General features: G+C 32.3%; 2 long non-coding RNA genes across 2 annotated transcripts; both read left to right on the top strand.

Annotated features, from left to right (window-relative positions):
• Positions 1-1,135: 1,135 nt before the first annotated feature.
• Positions 1,136-5,307, top strand: LOC127704925 (uncharacterized). Its single transcript, XR_007983582.1, has 3 exons — positions 1,136-1,197; positions 1,886-1,942; positions 3,184-5,307. It is a non-coding gene; the product is annotated as an uncharacterized LOC127704925 (long non-coding RNA).
• Positions 5,308-13,012: 7,705 nt separating this feature from the next.
• LOC127704361 (uncharacterized) lies at positions 13,013-20,384 on the top strand. Its single transcript, XR_007983241.1, has 2 exons — positions 13,013-13,617; positions 19,787-20,384. It is a non-coding gene; the product is annotated as an uncharacterized LOC127704361 (long non-coding RNA).
• Positions 20,385-21,105: the final 721 nt, after the last annotated feature.

Raw genomic sequence — 21,105 nt, 5'->3', positions numbered from 1 at the left:
AAGTTTGCGAAAAAATCTATTTGAAAATATGTAAATTTTAAATCTATTTGAGTAAGGCTTTGGTCCATATCTATGGTGTCTGGGCTACGGTGACTGAGTGGTCTAAGTAGTTCATCTACATTAATCACTAGCCTGTCAATGAGTTCAAATCCCGCTTGTGGCAGGTGCGTATGATTCCTATCTTAGTTGTCGAGAATTGCTAGTTTTCTTGATGAAGGTCGGTGGTTCTCTCCTGGTTTTCCGGTTTCCTCCACCCCCCTCCCCCCCTCCAAAAAAAAACTGGCCGCCTCGATATAGCCAAGAGTGCTTGAAAGAAGCGGTCAAGCTTTTTTGTCGGAAAAACAATATGTAAAATGGTCATTTTAGGTCAAATATGTGAATTTCGACATCTTTATAAAATCATATAAATTACTTTTCTGCACTAAATTGTCAAAAATATAATTCCACTTGCTCATTTATCAATAAAATTAACGTACTTGAATAATTTTACCAGTTTTGCAATTTCAGGGGACAAATAATGGCTCCTATCATACCAACTGAATTCCTTTGTTCGCAGTATTGTGACTACAAGCCCTCAAAATCGTATGTCTCTACTGTTGAAAATGCAAAATCAACCGTGAAACATATAATTTTTGGCATATGTTGCTCGATTTGAGAAACACAATCATTAACACTAGTGATTTGTGAATATATTATGGTCACCAAATGTAGCTGAAATTGTGTATCCAACACGTATGATTAGTATCACCAAATTAATGCTTTACACCTATTCGTTATATTTGGTACTGAACCGCTTTACACCACACAAAAAATAGGTATAGTCTAGTCTAGTGTTTGGTAGTTATCGTATTCGCCATTTTGTATAGTTTAAAATTTTCAAAGGCCCCACCGTTGCCAGGAAACTAATGGACTTACCATGCAGTATGAAAAATTAAAGAGTTTTACAACTGGACTACAGCTAGCTTTTATGGTTTTTTTTTATCTGCATTGTGGTCAATATCTTAATAAACACAAGTGTAGGCATTCATAACCAGAGGCAGATCCAGGATCTTTGAAAGGGGGTGTAATTCCATTAAACCGATTATATAAAAAAAAAAATGGACGATTTCATCAAACTGTTCGTTTTGTGCTGTTCTTTTTACATGTTAGGTATGTTCCATCCTCTGCTATAGACTCGGTAGATACCACTGGGCAAAGGTATTGTATTGTTTTACTTAATATGTCTAATAAAGAAATTATATCATTACAGGTATCAGTTTCATTTGTTATAAATTAGTAAGATAACTTGTCTAAATGGGTCACGGTAAGCCATTGTAAATTACATTATCTGAATTTCCCCTTATAAATGTTTAGTTATAGTTTTATATCTTAACCGCATAAAGTATGTCATAAATCCACTGTATAATTTAATATCTATCAACTGAATATGTACATGATAGCACTTGTATTTAATCAGATACATAATATCGCGTTTCACTGTAAAATTGTGTATGGAAAATATGTACACAGTCCTTTTCTTGTAGACTTTATGATGCAGCATTCAACCCAGTAACATTTGAAAGGATATAAAGCCTTGGGGTTTGTTGGTGTTGGTTTTCAAGCAGTTCCTACCATATTCAATCATTTTTCAAATCTTATACTTTGCCGTTTACTACTATCATGGAAGTAATATTGAAATATTACTTCCATGCTACTATGCTACCGACTCGTAGTCTGAAATGTATTCTTGGATGGGTCGTATCGGTAGCATATTGAATGGCAGACAATGATTTTATTCTGGTATGATTGTAAAATAGTTACATGGTTTTGTGTTTAGCAATAAATTGACTGGTATAATAATAATAATATTATCTTTTTTTACTGTAATTTTACTTTCATTTTTTAGTCAAGAAATCGTAACAACTGGAGTAACACAACAACAACAACAAGACGAAGAAAACAGGTAATATGCCAAAATATTTTTCGAAGAAAAAAAAAACCACTGGTATAAATTTAGTCGGGTGTCAATGAGCTTTTATGATGAATTTGTTTTTCTTGTAAATGTCACAAATTATGAATCAAACATAACATAGAGAATGGGGCAAGATCTGTCCTGAATTTATCTAGAATAAGAAAAGCCTTTAATGTTAACTAAAATTTATATAGTTTCACAAGTTTCTAGTATTTAATTTTTTTTTTAAATGTATAAAAGAGACATTCTTACCAAAACCAAACTTATATCAAAAGTGTTGTCTTTTAGATTCAAAATGTATTCATATTTAATATACTTATATTGTACTGCAATAACCACTTATAAAATTTAAAGAGAAATTATAGACTGATGTTCTTCCTGTTAACGAAATAATAATACTTTTTGCAGGGGCGTTCTCTATTGCACCGATTTGTCGTTCGATAGCGCCAATGTAAAGTTTGCGCAAAAATTTTTTTTAGATTGCATATATCAAATGCGCAAAAAATAAAACGTTTACTCCAGTATACACTATATATATTAGTATAAATGAGCAACCATATATACAATACAATACAATAATTTTATTGTCAATCAAAGACGCCCTAGGAGGGCAGTATAATTACAAACAATTTATTACAATGATTATTATCAATTAAAAATGATGTACAATGTATAGTAACAAAATACAGAATAGAAATTAAACACAAAAAAACCCAGATATATGTATATATATATATCTATATAACATATTTAAATGTTGAGGCATACATTTAAATATCATGTAGTACTTTGATGATGACAAATTACATTCAACTGGTTTATGTGAACTATGAACCAGCAAGCAATGCCTGGTGTAGTTAAAGTCATTTTAAACCAGGTTTAAATGTACATTTTGTAAAACGGTAAAAATAAACGAGCTCACTCATTCTACCTATGATTTGGCATTAGATATGTTCCAATGTTCCACTCATTATTGCAAAACAAGCATTTAGTTGATACAAGATGTTTGCTGCACGCATTTTCACTCTCAAACTCGCAAACTTATTTCGCCACTTGTAAATTGGATTTCCTACTTATAAATTGTGGTCATCCACAAAAGAAATAAGCTATAATAGCATTAATAATGAACTGTATTTCGTATATTAAACTTTAAACAGAAGGAATAACTAATGTACTGTGTTGTTGAATGCAATATAATTGCTTTACAAAGTTTCAAAATATATTCATTTCAGCTTGCAACACATTTCTATTTATGAAGAAATTCAGAGTATACAAAGTCAAATATACCGTGACGATACAGACAATGAAAATGAAAATGGTCCTGTTGATACTTCTGGTAGTGACACGTCTTCTGAGAGACCATATTTAGAACTTGAACCTCCCAACACGTATGATGATTTGGAAAAACCGGAAGTTGAAATGCAGACATATAACCAATAAAACTATAATTGTATACATAAAAGTAGATACAATTGACATAATTAACATATTGTGTACTCATATTTGAACATTGTTTAAACGACTATTAGCTACAATTAATATACGTACTTTTACTTCTGTATGACATTGGAATTTCCTTTCATAATACAGAGAAGATATGTAGACAATCTTATTCAAAAACCTTTTTAATTATTCAATGAATTTTAAATTAACAATTCAGATTAAGGTAAACAAAAAACAGGCAGCTAGTTTTCTCTTTGGAATTGTCTCACGTTTTGTTCTCCATGCAGGGACCTACGATAGCATGATATATGGTATGGGTTTCTAAAGGCCGTAAGGTAGATGCAATTTTCTCCAGTCCGTTGATTGACAGTTGGTCTCAATAGCAGTCATACCTCATCTCCTTGTTTTTATACTATTTTCATTAATTCTAATAAATTAATAGAACTGTTAAAGCTCTGTTATCAAGACTAATTCTTCAGAGGACAGAAATAACTAAAGCTAACCATTGATAAAGTAACTGGCTTGGGGCATTCACGTTAACACGGAGAAGGTGAAACTTGTTTTTAACCCCCACCCCATCCACCCCTTTTTATCAATATCAGTAGAAAAACGATGGCCTTCATAGAGAGAGAAAAAGTAAGACACAACTACATCGCAGTTATAGACGGCAAAAACACTAATAAACATACAGTACTAACTTATACCGTAGCAAGTTTTGCTAATTTTTAGAGTTGATATAACTTGTATGTACACTTATGCTTAAAATCAAATAAAATCACGACACCTAACACGTGTTTGAGGAAAGTAACCTGCATAGGGATATGACTGATACCAACAGTTTTGGAAATTTATCAATATGACCAAAGGGACTTCATAAAAAAACGTGTAAGGTGAACTTTAAAAACATAGTTTATATACCGTTTTTATACTTGAAATTGAACATCAAATATGTCATTATTTAAATCATGTCACTTTCGAAACACTGTCTTCAGGACGGAACTGATATAAACCGTCAGCGGTAGCGACAAAGTATGATACGGAATATCATTATGCGTACGGCGCGTTTCTTGAATATCCTGCATCATAAATTCAAAAGATTACCGGAGAACATAACCAACAGTACATAATTAATGCCTCTTAAAACTGTCCATGGTCTACACTGCTTAGTATAATTACAATAATTATTAACTGAAAAGTTGTGACAGAATGTTTCATGAAGATCCTGAGTCCTTAACGAAACACTGGCTAACAAAACTGATGGTACCCTTGGGGACTGATAATCCACCATGCCTACTTAGTGGATGGTACCCTTGGGGACATATAGTCCACCATGGCTACTTAGCGGATGGTACCTTTGGGGACTGATAGTCCACCATGGCTACTTAGCGGATGTTTCCCTCGGGGACTGATACTCCACTAGCAGTTGTACCCTTTTCAATCTTCCAAATAGTTATTTTGGAAATACATATAGTTTTGTCTCTTGTTTTAAAGACTTTTCAAGTAAAACCTCTTACTAGTTTTCAAATTCAACACAACTAAATTAATTTCGCATTTATAGTTTATTTAATATTCAAATCAACTTGGTATGTATTTCACTCTGACAAAGAGGTTTGGTATTTTTTTAAATAATTATGTAGCAATGAACTGGGATGTGATAAACGCTTGATTTTTATTACAAAATGTATCTTTCATAAATATGAAAACAGGATTTATAGACCCGATGTGTTTTTTTCACTTGATAAAACCCCGCTCGTCATCTTAATTGTCAATATTGTAAGCGGATAATCCTCTGACAAGCCGGAGGTCCGCGTCAAGTCTTAGACTTATATTTAAGAGACTAAAATATCTTATTAAGCAACCCGAGTTGAATAAAGTAAGGTTGAGATTGCCGCTGTTTCTTATCAATATATATTGTAAGTACGTACATTTGAAATTGTTTACACTCAGCGCTTTTATGTGGGTTTTTTGTTTTTTTATATCTGCATGTGCAATGTGCCAAATATGTCAAATACATTAACAAAATTATATTCAAATGAGTATACTGAGGTTTTTTTTTTTTTTTCACTTTTAAAATTAGTCGGTTTCTTTTTATTACTCACAAATTATTAAAATTCTATCAAATAGCATCCTTCATGTATTAATAAGACATTGATCTGTAATGAATTAGTAAGATGTTTGAATCATGTCTTGCATTTATGCTAAATCTAGAAACCTACAAACTTTAGATTTTGAGAAAAAAATTCAAAATCCCCTCATTTCGAGATCTTTTCGTAAAAATTGAAATATATTCTGTCACAAAACTTTTCATATCAAGATGATGGTTTTAATTAAAACATTTTTTTAGAAGAGCCAGTAGCATTTGTTCGTATTTGATATTACCACATTTTACGTTTATATGCAAAATTGTGTATTTTTTTAATCCAAATTGTCAATTTTAAATGCTCTTGACGTCACTCTGACATCCCAAATGTCATGACTACACCAGATCATGCCAAATGTCATGACTACACCAGATCATCCCAGTCATTTATAAATCATTATTTATCCAAAACACAAAATTAATCTATTTTATTATAATAACTGTCAATTTTAAATAAACCAGGTTTGTCTAAATATCAAAATATTTGTTATTTGTAATAAAGCATGATTTTAAAAGGACGACATTATTAGAGCAGTCGACCATGGTTAAATTTCTACTTCCGGTTGTCCGGCAAACAGCTCAACTATTGCGCTAAGTTCCGCCTGCTCGTGTGAAGGTACAATATTCATTGACAGGTCGATCACATACAATAAACAACAGGTTTACAAACTATTGCGCTAATTTCAACCTGCTAAGGTGAAAATAATATTGATTGACAAGTCGAACGCTGTTTACAACAGTCAGATGTAGCTGACTGTCAGGCAATGGAACTTTTTTTCCAAAATACTTATTATAAATATTTTAACTAGTTCTTGTCACGATATAGCTTCTATTGTGCTAAGGTGGTGTAAAGCAAACACTAATCAATCAATCATACCCGAAGACCTCTCGGATTACAAGTCACTTGTTTGAGATGTGTTCGTTTGTAACTAATTTTCAAGTGAAGAAAATTTAATATAATGCTATAACCAAGCTTCGCCTTTTCAGTATATTTTGAGATCATTTTTCTCACATATAAACATATTTTCAATAATGTGAATAAATACGTATACAGATTTAATTTAAAACTTTGTAATTTACTGTTAATATGTACATTTACTATGGTATGCATATCCTGTTTTGTCCACTATTAAATTACAGACATGTAAACAAATCAGATTTTAAAATGGTGAAAAAATTTGATTTTTTAAAGAAATATTTGTCTGGTTGAAAAACTATATATCACAAATTGCTTTTGAACGCATTAAAGCTAATGGAACAGAAGTATGTCTTGCGAAAGTTTTTCATAATGACCTCAGTTAACAAACACAGTTGATAGTAATGGCTTTAAAAATAAAATGAAATATTTTATTTTTAGGAACTAATTTTCCCCAGTCAAGATAAAATGTCTTGGGATAGTTATATAGATAATTTGATTGACCGTTCTAAAAGTAATGCAGACAAAGCTTGTATAATAGGACTAGATGGTTCAAAATGGACAACAGATGGCCATAAAAAAGCCCTAAAGATAACTGCAAAAGAGGCTGCTAGTATTGGGAAAGTTTTTAAATCTGGCGATTTCGCTTCATTTTCCAGCAGTGGAGTAACCGTTGAAGGAATCAAATATCAATTTTTAAGAGAAATGGATAAAAAAGTCGTCCTGGCTAAAAAGAAAGACCATGGTGGACTTACATTACAAAGTTCTAAAGCAGGTGTGGTGATTGGCCATACAAAGGAAGGAGGTTCACAAGGCATCGTCAACGAAGGGGTTTCAAAAATAGCTGAATACCTAGAATCGTTGGGCAGATGAACAATAAATTATTGAAAGGTGTCTACGCATCATTACAAACTGTTCTTATTGAAAGTTGAAAAATGTTATAAAAGAGGTGCCTACCTGACTTTGGTATTTTAGTTCTATTTATTACATAAATAAAATATACATGATAGCTATACTCATAGTTTCTCTTGCAAAATGAAGTTGCTGCTTTGAACAATCGTGCAGAGATTTAATGAATCCCTACTTCAGGTGCAGTTGGTTTTCGGTACTCTTTGTCAAATGAATTTCAAAGTTCGATTTAGGTACTATGATTTTAATGTTTTACTGGAATGCAAAATAATATGGATGTAAGGAGATGTGTTGTACATGCGAATAAGGTCTGAACAGTTTGAAAAAAAAAACGAAATTATTTCAAAAAAAATCTAATTAAAGGATGCCTTTCCCTCGTGCATCTTTAGCTTCAACTCCTTGTCCGGATTTCGATTTACTTTTAGTCCATTTGCTTTTTTTCAGCGTTTGTGTTAGGTTTTGGATTTTCAAATATTTGGCTTCGAGCATCACTGAAGTTACATTAATTGTAGAAATGTGCATCCGGTGCAGTAAAATTGGTACCGTTTATATTATCATACATGTAACTATCTTTTATAGAAGTTATCCTTCTTTGTACAAGAAATGCAATATATTTTTACAATGTCCATTTATATGATCGTATCTTAGCACTTTATTTACAAACACGAAAATTGTCCGATTGATTGAAAAAAATGTGTTAAAGCTTTGCCTTAATGGGGGAGATAACTACGGTAATTTAGTTTTATAAAAGAAGATACTGTAACAGTAAACTTCCTATTTTGTTATGTAGAAAGAAAACCAGTACAGCGACCCCAATTTTTCCTTTTCAATTTAAATAAAAATTGAATTAAATCTACGAAAATGAAATAAGATTACTTACTCTAAGCTTTTTAATAGATTGATTATTGATCAAATAGATTCCCAATTTTGAGGCTACAAGTATCTGATTTTGACACTTTTTGGTTAGAGGTTAATTGATTATCTTATAATGCAGAAATAACTTATGTGATTGCTGCTGTAAAATTTTGTGATTATGTGTTTAAGCAAAAAATACACATATATATAAACTTGTTTCACTGCTGGGAGAAAAGGCGTAGGTAGGTAGGTAAAATAATGTTATTTTTTTTATATATTTCATATAGCAAATGTTCTACCTTTAAACAGTGCTTAACCAAAGATGTCAGGATTTAATTAAGCTTAGTATGCGGTATGGGGTTTGCTTATTGCTGAGGGCCTTACGCAGACCTAAAATAGTCATTTGGTCTCTGGTAGAGAGTTGTCTTATTGGCAATCATACTATATCTTCTTATTTTTATATTAGATATATGTCCATAAAATGTATTAGGGTAGGCATACAAGTTAAGGTTCGGTATGGAGGCATGAAACAGGACCATATTTTTGTTTTCCTAACTAGAAACGTATCATAAAGGTTTTCTGCTAAATAAAAACAATAAACACGTTGGAATTTAAACATTAAAAATCGTTTCCGTTGAGGTTCAAGCCATGAACATTCTTTTTAATCTACCACACGTGCATTTTCATTCTAACATACTTAGTGAGTATTCAACTATTCATTTTAGATAACAAATTATTGACTTAGCACTAAAAAATCTACTTATCTTTATATATTTAACATCAAAGAAAGCAATGTTTGATTAGAAGAAAGTTTATGATTATCATTTTATTTATGTATTATCAAAATCATCTTTTTCTTTACAATCTTTGAGTTCATTAGATCTAGAACAGAATGAGAAAAAATTTGAAGAATTTAGATATAACAAGAAATCCCTGCCGCAAGAAATCGGACAGAACAAAGTGGCACATTATTACAGTATATTAATTGGCACAAATTGGACACGTACCAGCGTCTTCAAAGCCTTGTCAAAAAATTACGATTCCCTAATTTGGCAGAAATATGCCATATTGTTATTTATTTTCACCGTAAATTTTTCTTCCCGAAACCATTTTTTTTTTAAATTTCCAAGTATACAGCTTTTGTTAGTGCGAATTCAAATGATATTAAGACATAACTTTTTCGAGCCATGATTACATGAATAAAAGGAGATGTAAGTTATACGTCAATGAGATATCACAGTAGCAGTTAACCTAAAGACATGTATAGAGGCTAACACAGTCTTCAAAAATAGAAAATCAGGACAACTCGGACCAATGTAATTTAAAAGACATCTCGGACCAGTTTGAAAGACAACTCCGACAAGTTTAAAACACTGGTTAGACCCATATAAAAATATCTAGCGTAACAAATAATGAGTCTGGTATCTTTTTGACATTTCGGATCATATTTATTGCCATGTAAATAAGCAATAGGCTTCATACTGTACATCCTTGAATGTGCAAAATTAGATTCAGTTTAAAAATGCTTAAGTGGTCCTAGTTGTCTTAAAAGTGGTCTGAGTTGTCTTGGTCCGAGTTGTCTTAAAAGTGGTCTGAGTTGTCTTGGTCTTGTATGTCGAATTTGGATTTTATACTAATAAATTATCTCATCATATTCTGATTTAACTTTTTTTTTTATATTCCGGCTGAATTTGATCATCAGTGTAATTACTGGCTCTTACTTTGTTAACCCTTGACCCTCTAATATGATACACGACCAAAATTACCGTGACATATATTCATATATTTATTTATTGATTAGTTTCGATCAGTGATACCTGAGAACATAAAAGGCAGCAGCACTCATCGTTGTATACTTCGGATACTATCAGTTGATCGTTCTCTTGGTTCTTTTAACGGGATAACATGCAAAACTGTTCAGTAAAATTCCCTTTGTGTCCCTCAAATAGTCAAATAGCGGTTTCCTGTATTTGTATGTTTTAACTCCTTTTGTGTACCAGCGAAGGTTAAATATAATATATAAAATATACGTATTAGTAAACATAAATTTACCTTTTATTTTTTTACATAAATAAGGAAAAGTATTTAAATTTTAAAATTGGTCCGACTTTTTTTGGTCCAAGTTGTCATATATTCAACAATAGACAGGTGTCGATACAATATGTCTAAGCTCTATTCAAACTGGGTCTTAAAGATGATGATGCTAGATGGCTGTTTAACTTCAATAGATATAAGAAGATGTGGTAAATCATATTCAGGACGAGAACATACTAATGTAATATGAAAATTGACCCTGCCTTGTACTAGACCGACAAGCTGAGCTGTATTTTTAAAGTGTTAGTTCACAAGGTAACATTCTGCAGGAAGACATGTCACCCTACCCGGACACATTATTCTGACTCCGAGCCGACCAGTTTTTGTTCATACTGCCTAGCGGAGAAGCAGTAAATACCAATTTTAAAGTTTGCCCCGACCGGAGTTTGAATCCACGACATCCCGCACTGGAGGCGAACACGGTACCACGAAACCACCGAGACGGTGCTGGGTCTTAAAAGTCTTGCCATCAAGTTTGGTTTAAATTGGTTTAATTGTTTTAAAAGCAAAACTCTTTGAAACAAAATACGAATGATGTGTACAAATATACTAATATAACGGTAATATTAAACTCAAATAAAGTAAATTAATAGATATCTTCGATCATGTGACTTTTTTGTGAGTACATTTTCGGTCTATCTATACAAAATTTTCAAATATTAAGCAAAATTCTAAAATTGTTTAGAAATTGTCAGTAACTCATTTAAGAAGTAATTTGTTATAAACATGATAAAGGGCCACTGTGAACTAAACAAAAGTTGCAGCTTCTTCTTTGAAAAAAACTGAAATATTATAAGCAAGTTCATGTATACTAGTATTGTACAGTATTTAATTCGTCTATACTGGTGACTTATTCTAGATAAACCAGAAAAGGTTTAAAAGTTGACATGACCTCAGTTTAACGGTACGATAACAATTACGAAACTGCACTTAGGTTCACAGTGTGTATATGGTGAGGCTCACTGTCACTACAGTAATAAGGAACAACTTCAATAAACGATCATTTTTCAGAATATAACTAAAAGACTTTTGATAGTGCAGTATAAGCGTATATATAACTAGCTAGTGAACTTTATCGTGACAAACGAAGTCTTGCTATTTTGAAACTATGCTGCAGTCTTTTGACTAAATGAATTTCATTTCGGGATTTAAACCACCTCTCGGAGTCAAAAGACCATATTCCAATACACCTTGTAGTGTACAAGAAACATCATCACCAAATCTATTTTTGTTTTTACCGGCAGTCTATTGAAATGAACCAGGAACAAATATCATCAAAATAAAATTTAACTGACTCACTTCTCTGTATTTAAATCCAAAGGAATATCATTATGTGATTAGAGGTATACTAGTAATGCAAAAACTCAAATAGAATATTAAAGTTCCAAATTTTCGAAAGCTTTTCAAGTCGAACTTAATGTTTAGGCGTTGCCGTTAAGCATGTATACACCATATATCACTATAAGCACTCACATAAGTTAGCCTATAAATAATTGTTTGTCTTGAGTATAAGAATAGGATTTACACATGGATGATCAACAACTTGACAATTTACCTAAAATGGTCATAACAAGGCACAATGTATTCCTTTGGCTATAAATAAGTATATATTACCTATAAATGCATCTTTACTAGCTAGTGTTAGAAGGAAGAGGGGTAACTAATTCGTGACTTACAACTAATTTAATCAGTCATTTCCTGAATCATAACATTGACACTCTAAAAATAAAGAGTCAGAATACACTCCCCCCCCGCCCCCCCCCCCCCCCGCCCCCCAAACACATTTGGCTCCTTATCCTGATGATAAAAAAGCGAAATAATGGTTAAATGAATTATGAGGGTGTGGATGGGGGTTTACAGAATAGAGAATAATAGGCAAAAAGTAATATAAAAATAGAGAAAAATCGACAAAAAATAAAGAATAGCGAATAATGAGGTGCTACAATATAAAGAATAGAGAAAAATGAGGTGCTACAATATAAAGAATAGAGAAAAATGAGGTGCTACAATATAAAGAATAGAGAAAAATGAGGTGCTACAATACAAAAAATAGAGAAAAATGAGGTGCTACAATATAAAGAATAGAGAATAAAGGGCAAAAGTATAAAGAATAGAGAAAAGTGGCCTAAAAAATTAAAGAATAAAGAAATGAAGGCCCCCCATCCATACCCTCAATTATGTATTTCTTATCGTAGTCTAGCTTTACAGAACATCCTAATTTATAATTCTTTAAAATCTCATTTTCAGAGAAAAATTCAAACCATGAATTACTGAAAAGTTCCCTTTATCGAATATACAATTCTTTCAAAGTTTTGGAGCTGTATCTTGTGTAAATATCAGCGACATATATAAAGTTCTCGTCTTTGGAAAAAATTGAAGAGGTATAAATCCCGATTTAACATGTATGATTCTATATATATATGTTTAGGACTCTTGTTTTCTTCTTTTGAAAAATCTAGTACATGTGTTTGAATAAATATATCATACAGGTAGCAGCATTTTATCACTGTTCTAAATAAAATAATATTATGCGAATTTGAGGAGAGGCGTGTTAATTGTGGCACAAATTATAAAAAAGAAACTATCTTAGCCTTATCTTGTCAGTGTTACATTTGTTAATTTGTATGTCTAATTTGGATTTTATACTAACAAATTATCTCATCTTATTCTGATTAATCTTTTTTTTTAAAATTCCGGCTGAATTTTGATCATAAGTGTAATTACTGACTCTTACTTTGTTAACCCTTGACCCAATAATATGATACACGGCCAAAATTAACGTGACATATATTCGTATATACATATATATTATTTATTGGTTAGTTTCAAACAGTGATACCTGAGAACATAAACATCGTTGTATTCTTCGGATACTATCAGTTGATCGTTCTCTTGGTCCTTGAAGGGATAAAATGCAAAACTGTACATTAAAATTCCCTTTGTGTCCCTCAAATAGTCAAATGGCGGTTTCCTGTATTTGTATGTTTTAACTCCTTTTGTGTACCAGTGAAGGTTAAATATATATATAAAATATACGTATTAGTTAACATAAATTTACCTTTTATCATTTCCAAAAATACGGAAAAATATTCAAATTTTTAAATTGCAAACAGACAGGATATTTCATCAATTATTCGTTGCGTCGGATATAAAAGAATTTAAATCTCCGGTTTTATTTGAACAAATCATTCAACCGATACGGCCAGCAGATCGTATTAATCTTGAACTTCCGTCTCACATGTGTAGTTAGGTAGGGTTGGTGTGTACACGTATTTAGTCCATCTTGGAACGCAGTTTTTGACCAATTTGGTAAGTTTACAGATACTTTCAGGTAAAGTGTTTATTTTTAATTACAATGTCATAACTAATGTTCTTATTTACACATTGTGTTGTGTATTAAATGTGTGAATATGTGTCAGATCAATAATTTATTTGTCATCGATGAGCACATTGTCAAGGCGAACCCGGAAATGTTTGTGATGAAACCTAGAAGTAAACAGAATTATTAGTAATAATAATATTCGTATATGTGTTTAATTATATTATAATGTTGACAGATAATATATCAAGGAAAAGTGGTGCATGCTTTGCTCCATTTTATGAACCTGTGCAAGACGCATTCTCGTCATTCTCGGGTCATTGGACTTTGTCTAGTATTATATAATTTTAAATATCAATATGGCTGAACAGAGTTTAAATATTCTGCAGACTTTCCTTAATTCATGTACTTTAGTCTATACAGATATGTATTTAACGAATATATAGTTCATTTTTCATGCAGACATTCGTGAAGTGGAAAGGGAGAAAACTATGTACTAGTATATACGAATATTTTATTGGGATCAAGGAAACATTTTAACACACACTAAGTGGAAACCGAATACACGGATACAGATAAATATTTTCTTCCTGGCTTGCAATAAATCTGTTTTTAGTGTGATAAGGCCTGCATTTTCCCGTTTTCTCATAGATGCCAGGCTTTCCAAATGACATTTTTCTAAGAATACCAGACCCTGTCAACTTGACCCTCTAAAACTGATCAAAAGTTGACCAAAAAGAACTATTGGCGAAATACCCTGGTAAATCATTGCAGGTAGGATGATGTGTGTAGTTCTTTTTAATAAGATATATTTTTTGATTTACGCGTTTTGATCCAAATACAGGTGCTGACCGTCGTTGTCCCACTTTGTGCGATTTTTTGGTGTTGTTTTACATGTATTACAATTATATTTACAGAGGGATTCCGGTATTCGGAACCCGGTGTGATCGGAACCCCCTCTTTCTTCGGAAAATGTCGACAAAACTAAGGCAAGAACTTCCCGCCTCTCTGTTCCAGAGATGTACCCCCTTTTTTTTTAAATATTGAATTTACGTCCGTATATGTTTAAACTAATGTTCAATCATAGCCAATATTTTGACAGAAGCTGCCGATGTATGGTTCATTTCTAATTTATGCAAAGTATTAGCTTTAAGTTATTATGATAATTTAAATTATATCGGGCTCCTGTGTACGCTCTTGTCCATGGAACCGAATGAATGTATTAATTATACTCGAACGAACAAGTGGTTGCTACAACTTATAGGCATTTCGTATGTCTAATTTGTTGCTAACATTATCATTAAAATTACTATATGAAAATATACTAATATCTTGATTGCTTTAACGATGATATCAATAAACCAAATGTATACGAAAAACATGGCTTATGACAGCCTCTTGTCTAGTTGATATTTTTCTGGTGACATTGTCGGTTTGTCAAAAAAAACATGTTTGTTATCGATGATTTTAATGTCATATCCGCCGGAATCAATTTGGATGATCCAGTGGTACATGTATATTTTTGTATACGATTCAATATTTGTTAAGGATGTGGGTTGATAGTAACAAGTATTCTAATAAGTTACTTATATATATTTGCCAGCAGACACCGTAAACTGTAAAAAAACTAAGTCCATTTATCAGTAATATACGGAAATTTTCAAAATTTTGCTGTGGATACTGTATTCTGGCCATAAACAAGCTTCTGTCCAAATTTCACAAAAAATCCATTAAGGTTTGACAAAGTTGTTGATGGCTGAAAAACTTTAACCTCAGACTGAATCTGAATGTTAACTGTAGAAAAAAAAACTAAGCCCATTTATCAGTAAAATACGGAAAAATGAAAATGAATATTTTCAAAATTTTGGTCTGGATACTATATTTTGACCATAAACAAGTTTCCATGAAGGTTTGACAAAGTTATTGATGTCTAAACAAACTTTAACCACATACTGGACCCAAATGTTGACGCCGCCGACGGAATCTAGGCTTTCGCGACATAAATGTCGCAGGCTCGACAAAAAAGATGTTTTTGAAATACACCATGTGCAATGTATACATGTACCACTTACTTGAACATTTACTTTATTTTTTTTTTACCTAAGGTTAACATTCAGATTCAGTTTGAGATTTAATTTTTCAGTCATTAAGAACTTTGTCAAACCTTCATGGAATGTTATTAAGTTTGGACAGAGGCTTGTTAATGACCAAAATACAGTATCCAGAGCAAAATGTTGAAAATATTTGTTTTGATTTTTCCGTATTTTACTGATGATTGGACATAGTTTTTTTTTACAGTTAACAAGTAGATACAGTACGGGGTTGAAGTTTGTTACAAATCAATTATTTTGTCAAACCTTCATAGAATTTTATGAAACTTTGGCAGTCACTTTTTTATGATTGAGATATAATGTGAAGCATATTTTTGAAAATTTATTTTCTTTTCGGTATTTTTCTGATAGATGGACTTGGTTTTTTTACAGTTAACATTTACAGACAGTCTGGGATTACATTTTTTTGATAAATTTGTAAACCTTCATAGATTGTTATGAAACTTGGGACAGAAGCTAATCTTCAAGACAAAAAAAAATAGCATCTTAAGAAAAAGTTTGATTATTTTAATTCTGTATTTCACTGATAAATGGACTCACTTTTTAAGTCAACATTGCACTTTTACACTGACAGCAGCAATCGTAGGCGAGACACAGGGTTCACAGGAACCCCTTACGAATTTTTCATATATACTGACAAATTTTGACAACAAATCTCTTCAACATGTTCAAACGTTGAACATTGGGACGGGGAAGAAGGACGTCGGTGATTCTCATGTTTCTTACCTAGTACCTTTCATACGGACGTAATTAAAAAAAAATGTTTATATCTGACAGGTGGTATTGACCTTGACACCAATTTCATGGTTCTTTCATTTTGACCTCAAAGCAAGATGTTATTAATTTATATGAATATTTGAATATTTCTGTAAACAGGTGTTATTTTGTAAAGCATCACATTGTATTATTCTATTGATAGAAACGTAATTTTGCTTATAAAAATATACTTTTGATTTTGCTAACCGTCCGTACCCTTTTTTATACGCCCGTTTACGGGACGTATTATGGTATACCGTTGACCGTCCGTCTGTCTGTCCCGTCCGTCCGTCTTCAACATGTCGGACATTAACTCAAAAACGCTTTAACCAATATGCATGAAACTTTATTGAATTGTTTATATCTATTGACGTGAGCTCCCTTTCGTTTTTTATAAATTTCAGATTTACCGTTTCCGAGTGTTTGGGGTTTTATTCATTAAAAAGGGGGGATTTTCAAGTTTTCCGACAATATCTCAAGAATGCTTTCACCAACTTGACAAAAATTTTGGTGAATTGTTTATATCTATTGACATGAGCTCCCTTTCGATTTTTATGAATTTAAGATTTTACGTTTCCAAGCTACAGGGTATTATTCATAAAAAAGGGGGATTTTCCAGTTTACGGACAATAACTAAAAATGCTTTCAGCAGTTCTCATGAAACTTTGGTGAATTGTTTCATCTGTTGATGTAAGCTCCCTTTAGAATTTTAAAAATTTTGGATTTTACAATTCTGAGTTATAGGGTTTTATTCATTAAAAAAGGGGGGATTTTCCAGTTTTTCGACAACAACTGAAAAATGCTTTCATCAGTTCTCATGAAACTTTGGTGAATTATTTATAGCTATGGATGTAATCTCCCTATTGATTTTCATAAATTTCAAATATGACATTGAGGAGAAATTGAACTTTATTTGTTTATAGTCTGACAACAGATTTACTTAGTATTGCGCAACAGCACAGTGTATTGCACAACAGCAAGAAATCTTTCATTGAATATAAATTCAATTCATATAACCAATTTCAAGTTCTTTGACTACATTTATTCAGAAACCTTTAATATATCGGTATCAAGCTTGAATATTGTGTCCATTTTTGCCCCAACTGTTCAGGGTTGGACCTCTGCGGGCGTATCCAGCTGTGCTTAGCGAAGCAGTTTATTTTTTCTTTTTTGGACAAGCAGTGTCGAGCACTATTAAAGATGTTAAAGTCAGACTGTTTACCCTGTAAAAACGAGCCAAAGACTTAAAAATCTACCCTACCATAGTCAATATGTTAGCGGAAACACTTTTATTATTATGTTAGGTTTAAACATGTTAAAGGTAATCATTGTTCATTAATAAATTACACTATCATCTGCAACTTCTGTTTACATAGTAACACAACTTTCTTTAAGTTCATCATTCATATCATATGGGGATATTTATAAAAAGAACTTCATAGAAAATCGACCTTTCCTAAATTTTCCTGTAGTTCCATTTGCACCCGTTCATTGAGCTGTACTTTTTATGCCGTAGCGAGGGGACATTAAGGTTTACTTTCGTCCGTCCGTACGTATGTCCCGAAATTGGTTTCCGCTCTCTAACTTCAGTTTGCCTCAACCAAATGTTATGAAACTTGCAAACAATGCTAATGACCACAAAAAACAGATCAAGTTCGATTTTGGGTGGCGTCACTTTTTCAGTTCTCGAAGTTATGTTCCTTTATAACGTCATGTGTAAGCGGGGGCACCATCTGTGTCCCATGGACACATTCTTCATTTATTTATATATGACATAATCATGTACCATGTGTACCTCATCATGACCATGAATGGGCCGGGGCAAAACGATCTATTTGTGAATTAAATGAGATGCTGGGTATGAATGAATTAGAGAGAAACACAACTAGCAACAGTACATCAAGGAGTCAACTTGGCCTTCAAAAAAGTGTCGGGGCCTATTCAAGGGGTCTAACAGTGAGCACGGTTAAAATAATACATCGTTATTTTCATTTTATAAATTATTGTACAAAATTTAAGGTTCCCTCGGGTAAGGTGATTAAGTTTACGTTAAGTTAAGCCCGTAGTTATAGTTTTGATGTAATTAACCTTCCAAATATTTGACATTGAGCGTACACGTTAAAAGTTATTATGCCCCCGCCGTAGCGGAGGGGGCATAAAGTTTTACCCTTGTCCGTCTGTACGTACGTACGTCCCAAAATTGGTTTTCGTTCTCTAACTTGAGTTTGCCTCAACCAAATGTTATGAAACTTTAACACAATGCTAATTACCACAAAATCACAGATCAAGATTGAATTTTGGTAGCGTCACTCTAACTCTTCAAGAGTTATGCCCCTTTATAAATGGAAAAATTGCAAAATTTTTCAATTTTTCGTTTCTGTTCTCTAACTTAAGCTTGCCTCAACCAAATATTATGAAACTTATACACAATGCTTATTATCACCAAATACAGATCAAGTTTGAATTTTTGTAGCATCACTTTAACAGTTCTAGAGTTATGCCCCTTTATAAATGGAAAAATTGCAAAATATTTAGTTTCCGTTCTCTAACTTAAGTTGCCTCAACCAAATGTTATGAAACTTATACACAATGCTTTTTACCACAAAACACAGATCAAGTTGAATTTTGGTAGCGTCACTTTAATCATTATCGAGTTATGCCCCTTTATAAATAAAAAAATTGCAAAATTTTTAGTTTCCGTTCTGTAAGTTAAGTTTGCCCCAACCAAACATTATGAATCCTATACACAATACTTGTTACCTTAAAACTCAGATCAAGTACAAAATCATCTGTGTCCATGGGGACACGTTCTCCATTTATTTTACAGCACACAATAACTGTCGAATATTTTGTGATAATGGCCCATACTAAACCGTTGGTTGTTGGTCGAAAACTTTCGCATTAAGGTTCAATATGGCTAAACCAAATAAATTATTATGTCTGTTTAGAGTTACACTTTATAAAATTTGTTCAGATTTTTGTCAAGTATATTATTCACTTTCGGTTGGTTTTCCAAATTTTTCTTTTACCAGGTACAGTCTACTCTATTTTTGAAATCCAATTTAACCCTAAACATATTGGTTTGTTGCCGACAATCACATGTTAGATGGTTTTTGGATAGGCTATTTATTTAATTTAGAACAGGTATTTTAAAGACAAACATGCCTTATTTATTTGTATTGCATGCATTAGTATATGGCGATGTATCATGTGCATAATATAAATTGTGTTGACAAACAACATGTACAAAGTGATATGTGTAAGTTAAATAAATGAATAATTTATATTTCAGAACCAAACTCATCAATTTAGCAAAATGTCATGGGATAGTTATATAGATAACTTGATTGCTCATACAAAAGATTCCACTGGAAGCGCAAATGCAGACAAGGCTTGTATTATTGGCCTTGATGGTTCAAAGTGGACAACAGATGGCGCACCACAGGCCATTAAGATAACTGCTGCAGAGGCTGCGACTATTGGAAAAGCTTTTAAAAGTAGAGATTTTTCACCATTTATGTCGAGTGGAGTCACTGTCGAAGGAATAAAATACCAATTTTTAAGAGAAGAAGATAATAAATTAGTCTTAGCTAAAAAGAAAGACCAAGGTGCACTAACTCTACAAACTTCCAAAACAGGTGTGGTAATTGGTCATACCAAAGAAGGAGGTCAACAAGGCAATACGAACAAAGGAGTTGCAACTATAGCTGAATATCTAGAATCCTTAAACATGTAGAACATTCGTCTCGACAACAAATTACTGACAATAATCTATGCATCTATGCACATTATATTTCCTAAAAACTAAAGCAATGTTTCTATTGAGGTTCCAATTATACTTTAATATCTCTGCTTTACATTATACAATTAATAAAACATACATCTGACAATTATATGTTTGAATACTCCTACAAAAGTAAAACTGCTTATGCTAAATTAAAACAAATTAACATTACTTAGCATATTAAAGTCTATTGAAATTTCCTATTTATTCCCATTTATCAAAGGTTGGTAGGAATTGTAGTGAAATAAACTGATGAACTTGTCTCCCATTTAGCTCAACTGGCGGAAGGGCTCATGTGAGCTTTTCCTATCACTTGGCGTCCGTCGTATGTCGTCTTCATTGATGTCTCATTAACTTTTACAAAAATCTCCTCCTCTGAAACTACTGGGCCAAATTTAACAAAATTTCATCATCATTGGAGTATCTAGTTTAAAAAATGTGTCCAATTAATCCTCCTGCCAACCAACATGGTCGACATGGCTTAAGTTAGAACACAAGGATAAAATGCAAGCTGTGTATATTATCTTGAAAACCACTATAGATAGATTAGAGAAAATCTGACGAATCAGTTGTCTTTTGTAGGAGTAATTTACCTCCAATGACGATTTTGACCCTTCTTTACCTTTTGTGCACAAACTAGAAGATGGAAAGAAACTGTAAACAGAAAAAAATGATCAGCAATAAAAGATCAACAATAAAAAGAAGTTTAGTCATAAATTATTATCTATTCAAAAATATTGGGGATAGTCCATTGTTGAAATGCACACAGATTTTGGGGGCGCGACACCGCCTCATTAGAGCCTCTAGTTAATTATTCCATGAGATTG

Source organism: Mytilus californianus, unplaced genomic scaffold, assembly GCF_021869535.1.
Source record: "Mytilus californianus isolate M0D057914Y unplaced genomic scaffold, xbMytCali1.0.p SCAF_6, whole genome shotgun sequence".
Taxonomy (NCBI): Eukaryota; Metazoa; Mollusca; class Bivalvia; order Mytilida; family Mytilidae; genus Mytilus; species Mytilus californianus.
Note: the sequence above shows the minus strand (reverse complement) of the source record. Positions and strands in the feature narration are given on the sequence as shown.